This window comes from Fragaria vesca, linkage group LG5, assembly GCF_000184155.1.
Source record: "Fragaria vesca subsp. vesca linkage group LG5, FraVesHawaii_1.0, whole genome shotgun sequence".
Taxonomy (NCBI): Eukaryota; Viridiplantae; Streptophyta; class Magnoliopsida; order Rosales; family Rosaceae; genus Fragaria; species Fragaria vesca.
Window position 1 is genome coordinate 18,515,049 of NC_020495.1, and position 14,975 is coordinate 18,530,023.

The following is a 14,975-nucleotide window of genomic DNA, read 5'->3' on the forward strand; positions in this document are numbered from 1 at the left end:
AAACACACTCCAACAGTTCTTGGATACCAAACAAGAAGAAACATGGAAAAAGAAGGTTAGAATATGCTGATCTCATTGAACGTTCTTGCACCATCTTACATTTAAAGAATATTGGAATTTAAGTTGATAGGTTCCATGCTAAGCTCCAGTACTTTAAATGATTCATGACTTGTACATGATTTTCAGGTCCCTATTTCACAGATGCTTTGCGCAAAGTTTGGTGGTTATTCTAGTTTGGTGTTTCAGTTTTTGGGGATTTTTCCATCAAGAATATATTACATTGACTCATGTACAAAACTTCAGACTGATAAGACCTGGTACAAAAATGTTACTGGGAACCTTGTCAGCACAACATCAGCTCCTTGGTATGACAACAAAAAAAAAAAAAATTACAGCTCACCTTCTCAGTTAACTACAGACAGTAGCAACGTCTTAGTCACTTACGAACTATAACAGCGTCTTAGTCATGTGGAGGAACTTGGTTGATGAAATCGAAAGTGGTTGTTCAATTCTTAGTTAACAACAGACAGTAGCATCGTCTTATTTACTTACGCACTGTACGTTCAAATAACAAATCTTTAGAATTACTTCCGAACCTATTATTTGAACTTCTTGATAAAACTACATTGTTTTCTTCCAAATATCTCCCGACTTCCATGAAAAATCTTGAGTTGACCAACCAATATGAAATTATATACGCATTACATGTTTCTAATTAAAACCGACAACTTGTGACAAGAGGAAAAATCTTTCCACCTGAAGATAAGTGTTACAACAATTACTTTTAAAAGATGTAGATCGAAAATTCGATTATTGACGATCATCAAAATAAAGGATAACTTGTGACAAGAGAAGAGTCAAAAAACCGACATCTTGTGACAAGAGAAGAGTCTTTATGTGGAAAATAAGTGTTAAGTGTTACTATTAAAAGATGTATGTTTGACTTATGAACATCTCGATCCTTGGATCAAGCTGGCTACCAATAACCACATCAGAGTGCTAGAGCTCCGCTTCAAGGTCATGTATGGAGGGCTACTTAATCGCTGGTCCTTTACTTATTCTCTTGGTGTTGATACAACTTTGTTAGTTGTATACTTGTATTGCGGTTAAGTCATTATCATTTGGAGAGCTCAATACTACCTCCGAATGATAAGAGATTTCCTTTCTTAATTAAGAGAGATCAGTTTGTTCCGTGTTAAATTTAATGGCTCCATTGTTGATCACCTCTCTAGAGACTTTGAATCTCATAGCTGTTTAAACATCAAATGGTTTCAAATTTGTGGAGCCATGTTCCCCAGGCTCAACAATGTTTCCCTTGTACTCAAGGAAACTCTTGATTACAAGGTTGAACTTCCTAATCTTCAAACTCTTATTTGTATGGAATTTGTTCCCCCTAGTTACAACGTCAACCTTGGAGAAGTTTGTTGTTGTAATGTGAAGAAGTTGAGTGTTTGCGCTCCTCCGAATGAGGTCATCAGTACCAACCAATATCTTGAGAAGCTAATATCCAAGTTTCCCTTTCTTGAGGATCTGACATTATCTGCCACTTTCAGATCAGCTGAGACGAAAATCTCTAGTCATCGACTCAAGAAATTGACAATAATAGCTAATGGAAGAAGTGAAGATTATGGTTACATAATAACTAATGAAGAATATAAGGTCAATATTTCAATATTTCTTCCAACTCTGAAGAATCAAAATCTTCTCTCTTTCTCATGCAGCAACTCTGAAGTTCATGCATACCCGGCTCGAGCGCAGTGCGGGCCGTGCGACCGCACGGGGCCCAGACTAACAAGGGCACATCAAAGCCCAGCCTTCATCCTTCATTGTCACGTTGCTAAAGACCCTTTGTCCTTCTTTGTCATGTTGCTAATGGGCCCAGTATGGGAATTAGATAAAAAAATAGAGAGAATGTGCCCTTTGTTATTCAAACCTTGGTGGCTCAAGAAGAATACATGCAACACAACCATCACAGACTTGCTCTCTATCTTCATATTTTTGTTTTTAACATATACCTCATGGTTTATTTTTTATTTTTCATTCGCTTATTTTATAGTGATTAATCAGATTTATTATCTTAAATATAAACTATTAATGTTATATAAGAGAACTTGTAAAGTACTAAGATTTATTTTTCTTGTTCAAGAAAAAGAATATTAGAAATATCTATCGAATTAATATTCATGATGTATGAATCGGTAAATAGTACAAGTGATTACGACAGTAGTCGAAATTCAAGTGATGAATTTTGAAGAAAAAGTTTTTTATTTCTTTTCTTTTGATGCGTGGTAATAATGAAGAAAGTTAGGTTTTTAAGGAAGAAAAAGTTTTTTTTCCGTAATAATTGATTGATGTTTTTGTAATTAAACATACCAATAAAATCTTATATAAAATATAAAATAATAAGGATGTGTATTAAAAGATTAGAAGTGTGTATTTAAAATTTCTTCTTAAATACATAAAGACTTCATGTTATTCTACAAATTTCTATAGTTTTTATTTAAGTTTTATCGGTCTTGATATTTTCTTGAAATTTCCAAGTTTTAGATCATCGGTATTTCCACGATCTTCGATAATTTAGTCATTTGTATGAACAATATAATTTATTAGACTTGTTGACAAAAAGATGGTTTTTCCTAGATAAAACATAAATTAGATATATATTAATATACATAATTAAGAGAAAAAAATTATTAATAAGGGGCAAAAAATCTTATATAAGAGGTTTTTTAGATAACAATAGTAAGAGCAACTTTTCTCTATTTTAGCTTTTAGCTATTTTAGAGAGCGTGTTTAATTTTTTTGAATGTTTTAAGAGCTTCAGCATACTAGCCAAACTTAAGTTATTATAACTTTTAGCTATCTCGCTAGCTAAATATAAGTCAAATGAGGCTAGCTATAATTTATTACATTCCTTATAAGATATTTTATGTGATATATAAATATATTTAAACTATTTAATTTCTATTTGAAGAATAATATTAATGTAATGCTAGCTAAAATAAAGAGCATTGATGCAGCCATATTTTTAAAGTGACTAGCCAAAATGACATTTTAGCTAATTTGACTAAAATTTAACTTAAAAATGGCTAACATGCTAAAGATGCTCTTTGAAACAAAAAAAAAGTAATTTTAAAAAAAAAAAATTTAATGTAAAGGGCACAACGATTTTTTTCGCACTAGGCTTTCAATTCTTCAGGACCGGCCCTGAGTTCATGCAGTCCATTCTAATATTTCAATGAGTTCTACCAAGCTAGAAGTAGTTGATCTTTAGCTATGGATCGGACCTTATACGCCTCTCAACACGTAATGGTTCATAAATTACAAAATTTCATGGAAACTATTACACCACATCAGGCATTGAACTTAAAAATTAAGCCTCTCAACAATGCAAGTCCTTCAGAAGTACTTCATTCCAGTAGTTTATATCTATGTAGTTGTGTATCTATCACCTTATTACATTTTCTGTCAAAGGATTAAGAGAGGAGAAATATCTTCTCTTGCCTGAAGTCAAGCCCTTGTGCTTGGAATAAATTCCGTCATCATATCATCCATACACCAAATAGCTGTTAAGACCCACCCTAAATTTCATCATTAAATCCAAAGCAAACCATACGCGAACCCACCTCCAAAGGTAATTTTATCGAAGATTCGACATAACCTCCCTTGAAAATGGACAACTCTTCCTATGGACACATGCAAACACTTCTAAACAAAACCAACTCCAACATCCTCCTGGAGCCTTCATGCTCCTCAAATTCACAACACCTCCTAATTTATTTATTAATCTAATAATAATCCTATAACCAACAATTCATATAGGTTCAGAGCAGTACTAATAGTGAAGGGAAGATAAATATATAAATAAGCGGAAGCTATATAATGGACTATGCCTCGACTTTATATATGTCCGACCTCAACTATGCTAACCTGCAAAGTGAGCATTTAAAAACCGAAGGGCTCAAGAGAGAAGTATTTGAAAACGTTAGAGTGAGTTGACAAAAATAAGGTTATGAGTATCAAATAATTAAATAAAACTTTCTGTTTTCCCAATTTATTTTTTAAAGAAAAACTATGCTGCATGCGACAAGCTTAAAAGCTTTTACTTCAAAACTGGCAAATACGTGACTAGCCCCGCTAGTCTCTAAAACTTTATAATATAGAGCCTCTCAGGCTATAGTATATAAGTATGTATTTACACACGTCATATTCCTTGTATGAATTTTTGTGAAAGATAGAAATTCATACAAGGCTACTACGCTTACGTCCCACGCTCACGTCACACCATAATTGGGCGGGAGAGGGGGGGGGGGGGTGTTTAATAGCTACATCATTATGGCGGAAAAGACGGGTGTATATAAATGCATATCCCCAATATGAATTCCTACACTCATATAGAGCTACAACGCTTGTGTCCCACGCTCACGTCACACCATAATGGCGGCTAATTGCTACACCATTATGGCGGAAAAGCACGTATGGCTAGCTAGCATTTATATACATACTATCCTCATAATTATACATATATATTCACCAAAAATCTCATTTTCAGTAATTCTCCAAAACAAATAAAAATTGCCAATTTAAAAAGAATACCCCACGTCTGACTCCACTATTCACACTCTCTAGTCAATCCCACGTCTGACGATAAACAATAAAACAAATCGGTTAGACCAGACTCCATAATAATCATCGATTCAACTTCTTTCTTGTTTGACTAGGTTTCTTGGGTTGACCAGGATTGACCCAGTTTGACCAATTGACTTTGGGTTGGCCAACCAACGATGTTTCGACAATTTCCGATTTAACCTTTGATTTTCGACTAACCAAACTAAATTACTGGAAAGCCCAAAAGGGCTACATTAATCTGGAAAACCCACTAAATTACGGAGGACACCCAAAAGGGTTTCCATAAATAAGAAGTTTCCAAAAAGGGAAAGTTTCCTAAAATAGAAACTTTCCTCACTTAGACTGATTTCTTATTACAAACCGACAAACTTTCCTATTTTTGAAACAATACAAACAGAAAAGAAAAAGGTCGATAACTACCTCATCTGTTTCTGCCGAAAATACTGCTAGATTATGGTCACTCGCCGGAAAATGGTCATAGCCTCGCCGTATTCTTTAAAACACCAAGTTCTCGACAACACAATAACCAAACAATCAAATCAGCTACCAATCAATTCAGCACAACACAACAACAACACAGTATCAAAAAAAAAAACACAACAACAACACAGTAGCTAAAACAGTAAATCCTCTCACCTTAGCCATTGTTGGGATGCCACCATCACCGGAAAATAACCAAGCTACCTTCTACCAACTCGAAGCTGGACTCACCTCAGCTCGTTGAGGTCGTCGGAAACTCGAAGAACACCGTCGCCGGAAGACCCCGACATGAACTCAGAAAACAGAGGAAAAGGGATTTTGATTAAGTTCCGATTTGAAGGACATAAAAGCACTAGACTGTGCAGAAGAAAGAGAGGAGGAAGGGACTCACCGTCGCTGATTGGACTAGTGACCGGAGCTAAATCCCTCGTCGGAAAAATGGTGACGTGCAAAGGAAAGAGGAAATTTAACATTAGAGTTCGATTTCAAGAAACAAAGGCATAGAAAGAGAGAGGAGAGGCACAGAAACAAAAACCTACCCTTAGAAGGTCGCATCGTCGCCTAGACTTGCTGAAATTCTTCGGATTCCGATGAACACAGTTGTGTTCTTCCACTTCGATCTCTTCCCTGTGTGGATGCCTGTTGGAATTGAGGGTTGGGTTTGGAAGAGGAGAAAGAGACGATCAATTTGAGACTGGTGTGGCGGCAAGTGGTGGCCGGACGACGACACTCTGCCGTGGAGTCGTCGGAGACGACGAGAGAGAGAGAGAGAGAGAAGAGAGAGACTCGGTGCTGACCGAGTTTAGGGCTTTTACAAAGTCAACCCATCTTATTTCCTTATATATCAAAATCAACGGCCCATATCAAAATTCTAATTGATATGACGGTCAAAATTAAAAGTTATATTTTAATTTCAGAAAATTAATTTTTTTTACCAAATTTTCGATAACTCGTAGAAAATAGCCCGAACCTTCGAAAAATAATTTGAAGGCATCGTTGAACTCGTGTCAACGTGCACTTTGACATCTGGGCTTTAAAAGAAGAATTTAACAATTTGAGAAAAACTCAAAAATGAACCCAAGCGTTAAATTACCCAGTTACTGAACACGGTTAAATTCGTCAGTAACTTGTGAAAAACCCGGTAAATTGGTAAAAATTAGGTTCGGGGTGTTACAATAGCCATGCATCAAATAAGCAATTTTCACATTTCCACAGTAAAAAAGTAGGTCATGGGATAAGGTAATTGTAATACCCCAGTTTTCATATCAATTTCCTTGTGTTATTTCCGAAATTAATGAAGGATTATTTTGTGGAAATTCTCATTCGTATGTGCGAAGTTAAAGTTTCGGGAGTCAATTTTATTAAGGTTCTTTGACTTTTAAGAGGCCAAAAGTTGACTTTCTTATCCGTAAGATATTTTTGATAACTTTCTTCATGAAAGTTGTAGAGTTTGGCGATACGAGTTCGTAGACACGCAGCATGCATAAAACGGATGTCGTATGAAAAAGTTACTATCAAAGGAAGTTAGTTTCTGATTTTGGAATGTGTCACATCCCGGTTCTTAAGTTAATTTGCGGTTATTTACTTTTGTGTTACTTTGACGTTTTACCGTTTACTATTTAAGGCTCCAAAAGTTGACTTTTTCCTTCGTCTAAAATTTGGGAAAACTTTTCTTCATGAAAGTCGTATGTTAAACGGAGTTCGTGGACACGTGACACGCTTAAAACGGAGTTCGTATGAAGAAGTTACAGTCTAAAAACCTAAAGTTACTATTTGGGGAAACCACTATAAATAGGAAGTATAGGTTTCCAGTTCAAGAATCTTCTTTTTCTGGAACCTTCTCTCTCTCTGCTCGACCCGAGACCGGACGGTTTTCCAACGATTTCTCCGCCGTCCGGCAACAAAATTGCTCGCCACCGGTCCCATTCTCTTCTTCTCTTCGTCGTCTATTGATCCATAGGAGCTTTGAGGATCAATTCAAAGCGTACACGACCCAGAAATACAAGAACAGTCCATGAGAGACTGTTTCGGTGACCCGGTCGGAACTCTCTCATCCGGGCAACCTAGAAGGCGCCACTGCTTGCATCATGGAGCTTAGACCCTGCATAGCAAACCCTCAACGGGTCTCAGGCCAGTTCACAACGAGGAGGGAGAATCAAGCTTGGGAAGAGAATCAAGCTTCCGACCATTCGAGGTAAATTCTGGTTTCTCTGTTTAGATATGGACTTAGTGATAGTTGAGAAAGTTATTGGAAATATGAAGAAGAGTATTGTGTTAAATTTTGGTGGTGATCAGAGGTGGTTGGATTTTGGGTGGCCGGCCGCCTCTGCTGGCAGAGTAGACGGCGGTGCTGCTTCTTCTGAGTGATTTATCAAGCTAATTTGGTAGAGTATGATGAGAGGAGTTCATTGATGTTAAGTTTGTGAATTTTGCGTTGAAGTTGGTTGATGTTTGAGAATTTTCAAAGTTGGTTTTGTTGGTATGTAATTTAAGAAGATCGAATCGTTGGATTTCCTTTGTATCTATTTTAGAATGTTAGAATCGATGAATTAACGTTGTGGTGGAGTTTGGTGTGAATCTAGTAAACTTAACCCTCATAAGGGTAGCGGGTTAAGCGGAAAAGTTTTGGGTGTTTATATTTAAGTATTTATTTTTTGGAATTGAAGTTTGATCCTAAGCATGTTTATTGTGCCAGGATACGAGAAGACCTCACGTGAGTGGCGATTCGGAATTCGTCAGGCTTAGGCCTAAATCTTTGAGTGGACATTTTGGCTTTTATTAAATATGCATGCATGACTTTATAAGTTATCATTATTATTTTTATCGAGCTTATATATTATAATTTCGACTTATGACTTTGATCGGAAATTATTTGAGATCGTTAATGATTTATGGATTTTGAGTTGGGTAATTGTTTTGGTATTTGAATTATGATATTCTTTTGATCTCCGGATTTGAGATTTCTTTAAGGATTTGAGTATTGTCTAATTTTTGAAACATGTTAATGATATGAGTTATTTATTCTCTTAAGCAATTTAGCGTGTGGGACACGTCATTAAACTTTACTAAAATTATTTTCTCTTGGAATTTTTCGAGTACAGTGAGGAATCGTACGTATGCTTGATTTTGAGTTTCGGGGAAACTCATGATTTATGTATTTTCCTTTCTTATGTCATACTTGTCGGATCGTATCTCTACTATTAGAAAGCCAGACGCCTCTTTGATGTCAAAGGCTTCACCAATTTTTTGAACTCCCCATTATACCCATGTCACAAAAAATTTGAGTTGACTATTCCAGCAGGGTTAATACCGTAAATCGCGAACAGAATGAAAGAAAATATATAAACAGAAGTGTACAAGAAAAGCGGAAGAGCAAGGAACAGAATCACACGATCTGTAGTTGATAACTGCTGGCCGCACGAACTTAGACTGCTGACGACGTGGGAGGTTATCAGAGTACATATAGCATCGAACTCAGAGAGAAAAACAAAATCAGTTCGAGGTTTGTTTGGGTCGTCTTTCCTTTTGATCATCCTCGCATTTTGTTTTCTTTGATTTCGTCAGTTTTTCAGACTACGCCTAATGCATCGCAGTTGGTTTTTGTTTGGGTGTGTACAGTTGTTCTTTTTCTACTTCAAAGCAGACAGTGAACCCATAATGGGAGCAGCAAAACAAAAGTAATTTGGGTGAGTTTTTGTGTTCAATTAGATGAGTTTCGGTCTCCTTTGTTCTTTTTGTCTTCAAAGAATCAATGTGTATGCAATTTGGGTGGGAAGAAAGTGTTTCGATCTCGTATATAGTTTTGTTTTTGTTTTGTTTATCATAGGCTCACGAGTGGTAAATCCTTGATTCCTTCTGTTGTTCGTTTTTCATCTGTTCTATATATGGTCCTGTTTAGGAAAAACCTTTTCAACTGTCTTAGATATAAATACTATACTTTTCTGTAATGTTGTATTGCTTTTGTTGTTGTTTTCTTTCTAATTTGTGGTAGTAGATATGTGATACTGTGATAGGCTTCCTATTGTCATCGATTTATGTCTCTGTGTGATGAACTTTATTGATTATTTGATTATAACAATAACAATAGCAACAATGAATGTTTCTGTGTTTTCATAAATGGAGCTATTAATTCCTTTCTGTGTTTTTGTTTTTACTCGGAACAACGTGGGAGCGGTTCGGCTTACATATGGCTCTATATCAATGCTCACCCCTCTCCCGATTTGTAGTTCAACTTCAATCCCGAAAAGAGGACCTTATCAAATCAGTACTCTGACCACCACTCTTGATTTGCAGTTCAACTTCAACCACATAATGAGGGCAAAGAGGAGCATTTCAGAAACCAGGTATTCACGTTGCCCTGCGATTAACCGATGGGGGTCGGTATTTGCTGCTATAGGAACCCAATTGCTTGGTTCATTTGTCTGTGTTTACCCTAAAATTATTTAGTCTTGAGTTTGCTAGATACAAATTCACATTAAACTTACATTTGGCTTTTCATGGCTTGGACTCATAATTGTGGGTATGCAAAATATTGCTTTTCTTATTTTGTGAGGAACAACCTAATATGAAAGCAAAATATAATTGTGATTCTTTTGTATTGTTTGGAAGTATAGATTTTAGCCTTTTGAAGATCGCCTTCAATTTTAGCCTTTTCACAAGGACAGTCCTTTCAAGAGAAGGGAGAGAGGAGAGATTGACGTGAAAACAAAGGAGTTTAATTTAATAGGGTGAGTGCAGATTTTCAAACGCATAAGGAAATGTATCCAATTCCTGAAAAAAAAAAAAAAAAAAAAAAAAAAATAACCATCGACCTACTAACTTAGAGATTAATTATACCAAACCATGACCTCAACCATTCACACACGATAATGAATGATAACAGACTAAACGCACGTGTGAGCGCAGCTCTTTCGCACACGCATAGCGCATGCAAGAAGGCTACTAAATAGAAAGTGGTGGGTTTTATTTTCGAAACCCTAAAAATTGCAGAATGGTTTCTCTCTCCTCACTCTCAAGCTCACCGACGCCAGAATTTCGCCGAAGTTTAACTCAGCCGTCCGGCCACCAAACTGGACACCGCCTATCCCATTCAATTCGCACGGGTCTTCTTTTCATTCTTGGAGCAGCCCCGCTCGTCATCGTGTCGCCTATACTACGCCACGAGGCCGAGGAGCTGCTGCGGGGCAGAGGAGCTGTTGCGGTTTCGTCGGAGTTTCTTCTTTTTCGGTCACCAATCGAGACGTTGTCGGTTCCTATAGATTTGCACGGACCTCCCCTACACAACCGTGCTAGTCTTCATGGCCGACGACCGACGTAGGTGGTGCAGCCAGACCAAACGCCACTGTCAACGCATCATCAATCGGAACCGCCGTTTACGGCGGCGACGAGGTGCAGCATTAGGTGAGTTTTGCTCCTCTTGTTCGTCTGTGTGTCGCTATGCAAACCAATCAACTCAGTTTTGAGTTTCTGAAATCTTGAATTTCAGTTTTGAAGCTCAAGCTTGTGGTGGTTGTCTGGGGTAGGTCACGACTGAATTGAGCTTAGCCTCAGGTATAAAAAGTGTTCATTTTGCCATGATCTACAAGTTTGTTGTTGGGAGTTTGTTGTTGGGAGTTTGTTCATATTTTGAGTTTGTGTGGTGGCGCGTGAGGCCCACTCACCATCGCCTGTGGTGACGCGTCTGGCAGGGTGTGTAGCTTTGGTTGCTTTGATTAGCTAGTTCTTGTCGTTGTGAGCTTGTTGATATATTATAAGACTAGGTTGAGATCATGTAATGTTTTTTTGTTGAAGCTATTTCGTTGTGGTTTGAGGTTGTTGAGCATGTGTTTTCGAATGTAGGAGCCGTAATTGGTAGTTGCAAGAGGTATTGTTTTGGGGTGATCGACGAACTTGGGAGGTCTCGAAAGAAAGTTGCCCTCCTTTGGGCAAACCTTCAGATTAAGTTTTGGGTTAAGAGGGCAAATGTTACTCTTTAATTTAAATGGTTACTACGGTTAATAATTGTGTTAATTAGGTAACTTGTGGAGTTGGTATTGAGCTTGGCTCTTGAGTTTATTGTGAAGACGCAACGTGAATATTTAGGTGAGTAAATCTCACCAAGGTTCACATTTGGACCAAATTATTATGGTCATTTTGATGATGATGTTGAATTAAAGAATATACTATTGTTTGTTTTAAAATATATGAGTTTGATCGCCAACGGCTCATAGGTAAGATAAAATAAGTTTTCCTATTATATGATTATTTTTAATGTTCATATGATCATAATTTTGTTGGTTATTGATAGATTATTCTTGTGGGAATATCTATGTGTGTTCATAAATATATCTATGTGAAAAGGGTATGTTTTTATGATGTGTTCATTGTGTTGTTGATGATGATATTATCATATTGTGATTTGATATTGAACAGTCAAACTGAGTTCCAAACCTTTGGTCGGGTGATTGGTTACGGTTAGAAACAGAGCTCTAGTCTGTCTGTCGATGTAGGTCATGGGAGGTACCTTAAGGTATCTGGGACCCATGGGTACATATATTGTTGTTGTAGGTCATGAGAGGTACTTATTAGTATCTGAGACTCATGGGTACATGTGTTTGTTGTAGGTCATGGGAGATACCTTATTGGTATCTGGGACACATGGGTACATGTTATTTGTAAAAGTGTTAGATTTGTGGAATTAATTATTGTTCTTAATTGTTTCTTGCATGTGTTTTATTTGGATGTTGGAAATGTTGAGATAATTTTTGGGAATTACTCATGGGTTTTTTAGCTTATTGAGTTTGTTGTTTGACAACCCGGTGCACAAATTCATGGTGTTGGGGTTAGACCTGCAGGTGATGATCAACAAGGCTGTGGCGGAGGCATAGTGGCTAGGTTTTAGATTTTTGTACATTTTATTTGTATATTATGGTAGTTTGTTTTTAAGCTCATGTGATCGTCTTTATTTTACTAGACTTTTGAAGTTGATGTAAATAAGAAGATGCAATGTTTAACTTAGTTGTTAGTTTTGTTGACATTAAATTTCAGCATTTTGAGTTAGTTTGGAAGTTGTTGAACATGTTTTGAGAGTGATTATTTAGAGTTATATCATGCCAAATTTTTGAAAATTATCCTTTGAAAATTGGGGCGTGGCAGTTTAGTATCAGAGCGTAGGTTTGCATATTTGGTGATAATCAGTACTTCGGAGTGATGGCCCGACTGCAGCGGATCACCATCATATACTCTTTGGTACTGATATATCATTAGGTATGCGGGAGTAAGGTGTTGTCTTGAGCGTTAGGTCGCTAGGGCATCGGTTGCCTCAGTAGGTGAAGTACGGGAGATTTGAGTAGGATGCTTTGAGTTTTAGTCTTTGAGGAATAAGAACCTCTACATTGAATTATGGTTTGACTTCATAGATTTTGATTGTGGAAGTCTGTGTTGTTTTGATGACGTGGTCAATATTTATGTTGTTCGTGACGTAAACTTGTGTTTAAGTCTTATGCAAGTGTTAACTCAGTGTTGCTTTGCTTTACAAGTGATTGTCCTCTTGGGGATTATTTCGGGAAATTAGGGGATGATTTTACCGCTGAAAGAATTCTATTTTAGGAATGGGAGAAAGAATAACCCCCTCTGCCTATTATCAAGGCAGTGAAAACCGACTCATCTAGTGAGGTTAATTTGAGAGATTACAAGGCTTAGGGTGGTGACCTTGCCGGGTAGTACAAATTGTTCACCGATTTGTGGATCGAGGACTTGTAGACCTACTTATGTGGTTAGTTGTGCTGGCATTGGAATAAGATATGATTGTCTTCTCTTATGGGTAGGGTTCAGACGGTGGTAGAATTTTGTGCCAAGGTCTAAGGGTATGTTATCCATGTCACGGGAGGGTTTGCATAACTCTTCTAGAAGTATATGCCTATTTGTTTTAACGTTGGGGATTAACCTTGTTACTCTGGTTTAGGGGACTAGGATTGTTGAGATTTATGGTCGGGCAATTGGTATTGCTAATGATCATTTGTTAATGTTGTGTTTCGTATTGAATTATTGTGATTCTAATTCGATTACCTTTTTGTTGCTTGTGATCTCCTGAACTAAGTTTCATGCAGGGATCACTATTTTCATATTTGTTTGATCTCAATGTAATCACCTGAACTAAGCGTGCAAGGAATCTATACTTTCAATTGTTTGTTTTACAGTAATATTCTGATTTAATTCATATGCATTGATTTCGATGATTGTTTATTTGCCCTTCACTACATTAGACCAATGCAAGGTTTCTAGTTGTAGTTAGTTAAGAGTGCATGTGAAATTTAAGGTGACCATCAAGAATAGGTATCCCTTTCCTTGGATTGATGATTTGTTTGATTAGTTTAGAGGTGCTACAGTGTTCTCTAAGATTGACTTGAGGTCCGGTAATCACTAGTTGAGGGTGAAGGAGGAGGATATTTCGAAGACCGCTCTCAAGACTAGATATGGGCTCTATGAGTTTGTTGTCATGCCTTTTGGTCTAACCAATGCGCCTGCTGCTTTTATTGATTAGATGAACCGTATCTTCAGTTGTATCTGGATATATTCATGGTAGTATCTGTGGATGATATTTTTATTTACTCCAAGACCTTGGAGGATCATGATAGGCATATGCGGATAGTACTACAGGTTCTTAGGGAGGCAAAGTTGTATGCTAAGTTTGGGAAGTGTGAGTTTTGGAAGGAAAATGTGAAGTTCCTTGGTCATGTTGTATCGAAGGATGGGATTTCGGTAGATCCTCTAAGGTGGAGGCAGTGTTGAGTTAGAGTCGTCCCACTACTCCTACAAAGATTCGTAGTTTTCTTAAGTTGGCAGGATACTACCGGAGATGTATTAAGGGATTTTCTAGTATTGTCTCTCCCTTGACCAAGTTGACAAAGAAGAATGCCAAGTTTATGTGGACCGAGGAGTGCGAGAAGACATTTGAGGAGTTGAAAACTAGACTGACTACTGCCTCAGTGTTGGTCTTTCCCACTAGTGGTGTTGGCTATATCGTCTATAGCGATGCATCTCATCAGGGTTTAAGTTGTGTGTTGATGCAGCTTGGTGGCGTTGTGTCATATGGCTCTAGACAGATGAAAGTTCATGAGAAGAATTACCCCACTCATGACTTAGAGCTAGCTGCGGTGGTATTTGTCTTGAAGATTTGCAGGCATTATTTGTATGGAGAGAAGTTCAAACTCTTTTGTGATCATAAGAGTTTGAAGTATTTATTCTCTTATAAAGATTTGAACATGAGGCAGAGGAGGTAGATGGAGCTCCTTAAAGACTATGACTGCACATTAGAGTATCACCCGAGAAAACCAATGTAGTAGCGGATGCATTTAGCAGAAAGCCGAGGGGTATAGTCGCCTCTATCATGATGCAAGAGTGGCTCATGTTGGAAACTGCATCGGAGTTTGACCTTTTACTATTAGGCGGGGAGTATGAGATCTTCCTTGCAAGCACCTCTGTGCAACCTACCTTGATTTCAGAACTTATGAGAGATCCAAATGCTACTTGAAACACTTCCATTCGTATGCATAATGCATGATGTTTCATCTCCTAATTTCAGAACTTATGAGAGATCCATTTTCAAAACCAAATTAAAACGAGAGAGAGATGTTTGATCACCTATGAGGTTCAATTGGGGTCAAATAAGGAAACCAGCTCAAATAGAAGCAAAATTTCGTAAAAACAATAACAAAATTGTCCCAAGTTTTACGTACGAGAATGAAATACCACCGAAAAGGAAAATCAGACTTGAATGAATGAATGAATGACAAACACAGAAAGAAAAGCTGGAAAGGAAAATCTAGTGCCCCCACCGAACGTTCCTTTGATTGTTGTCTTTGCCATTCGTCTTCTTCTTTGTAAGC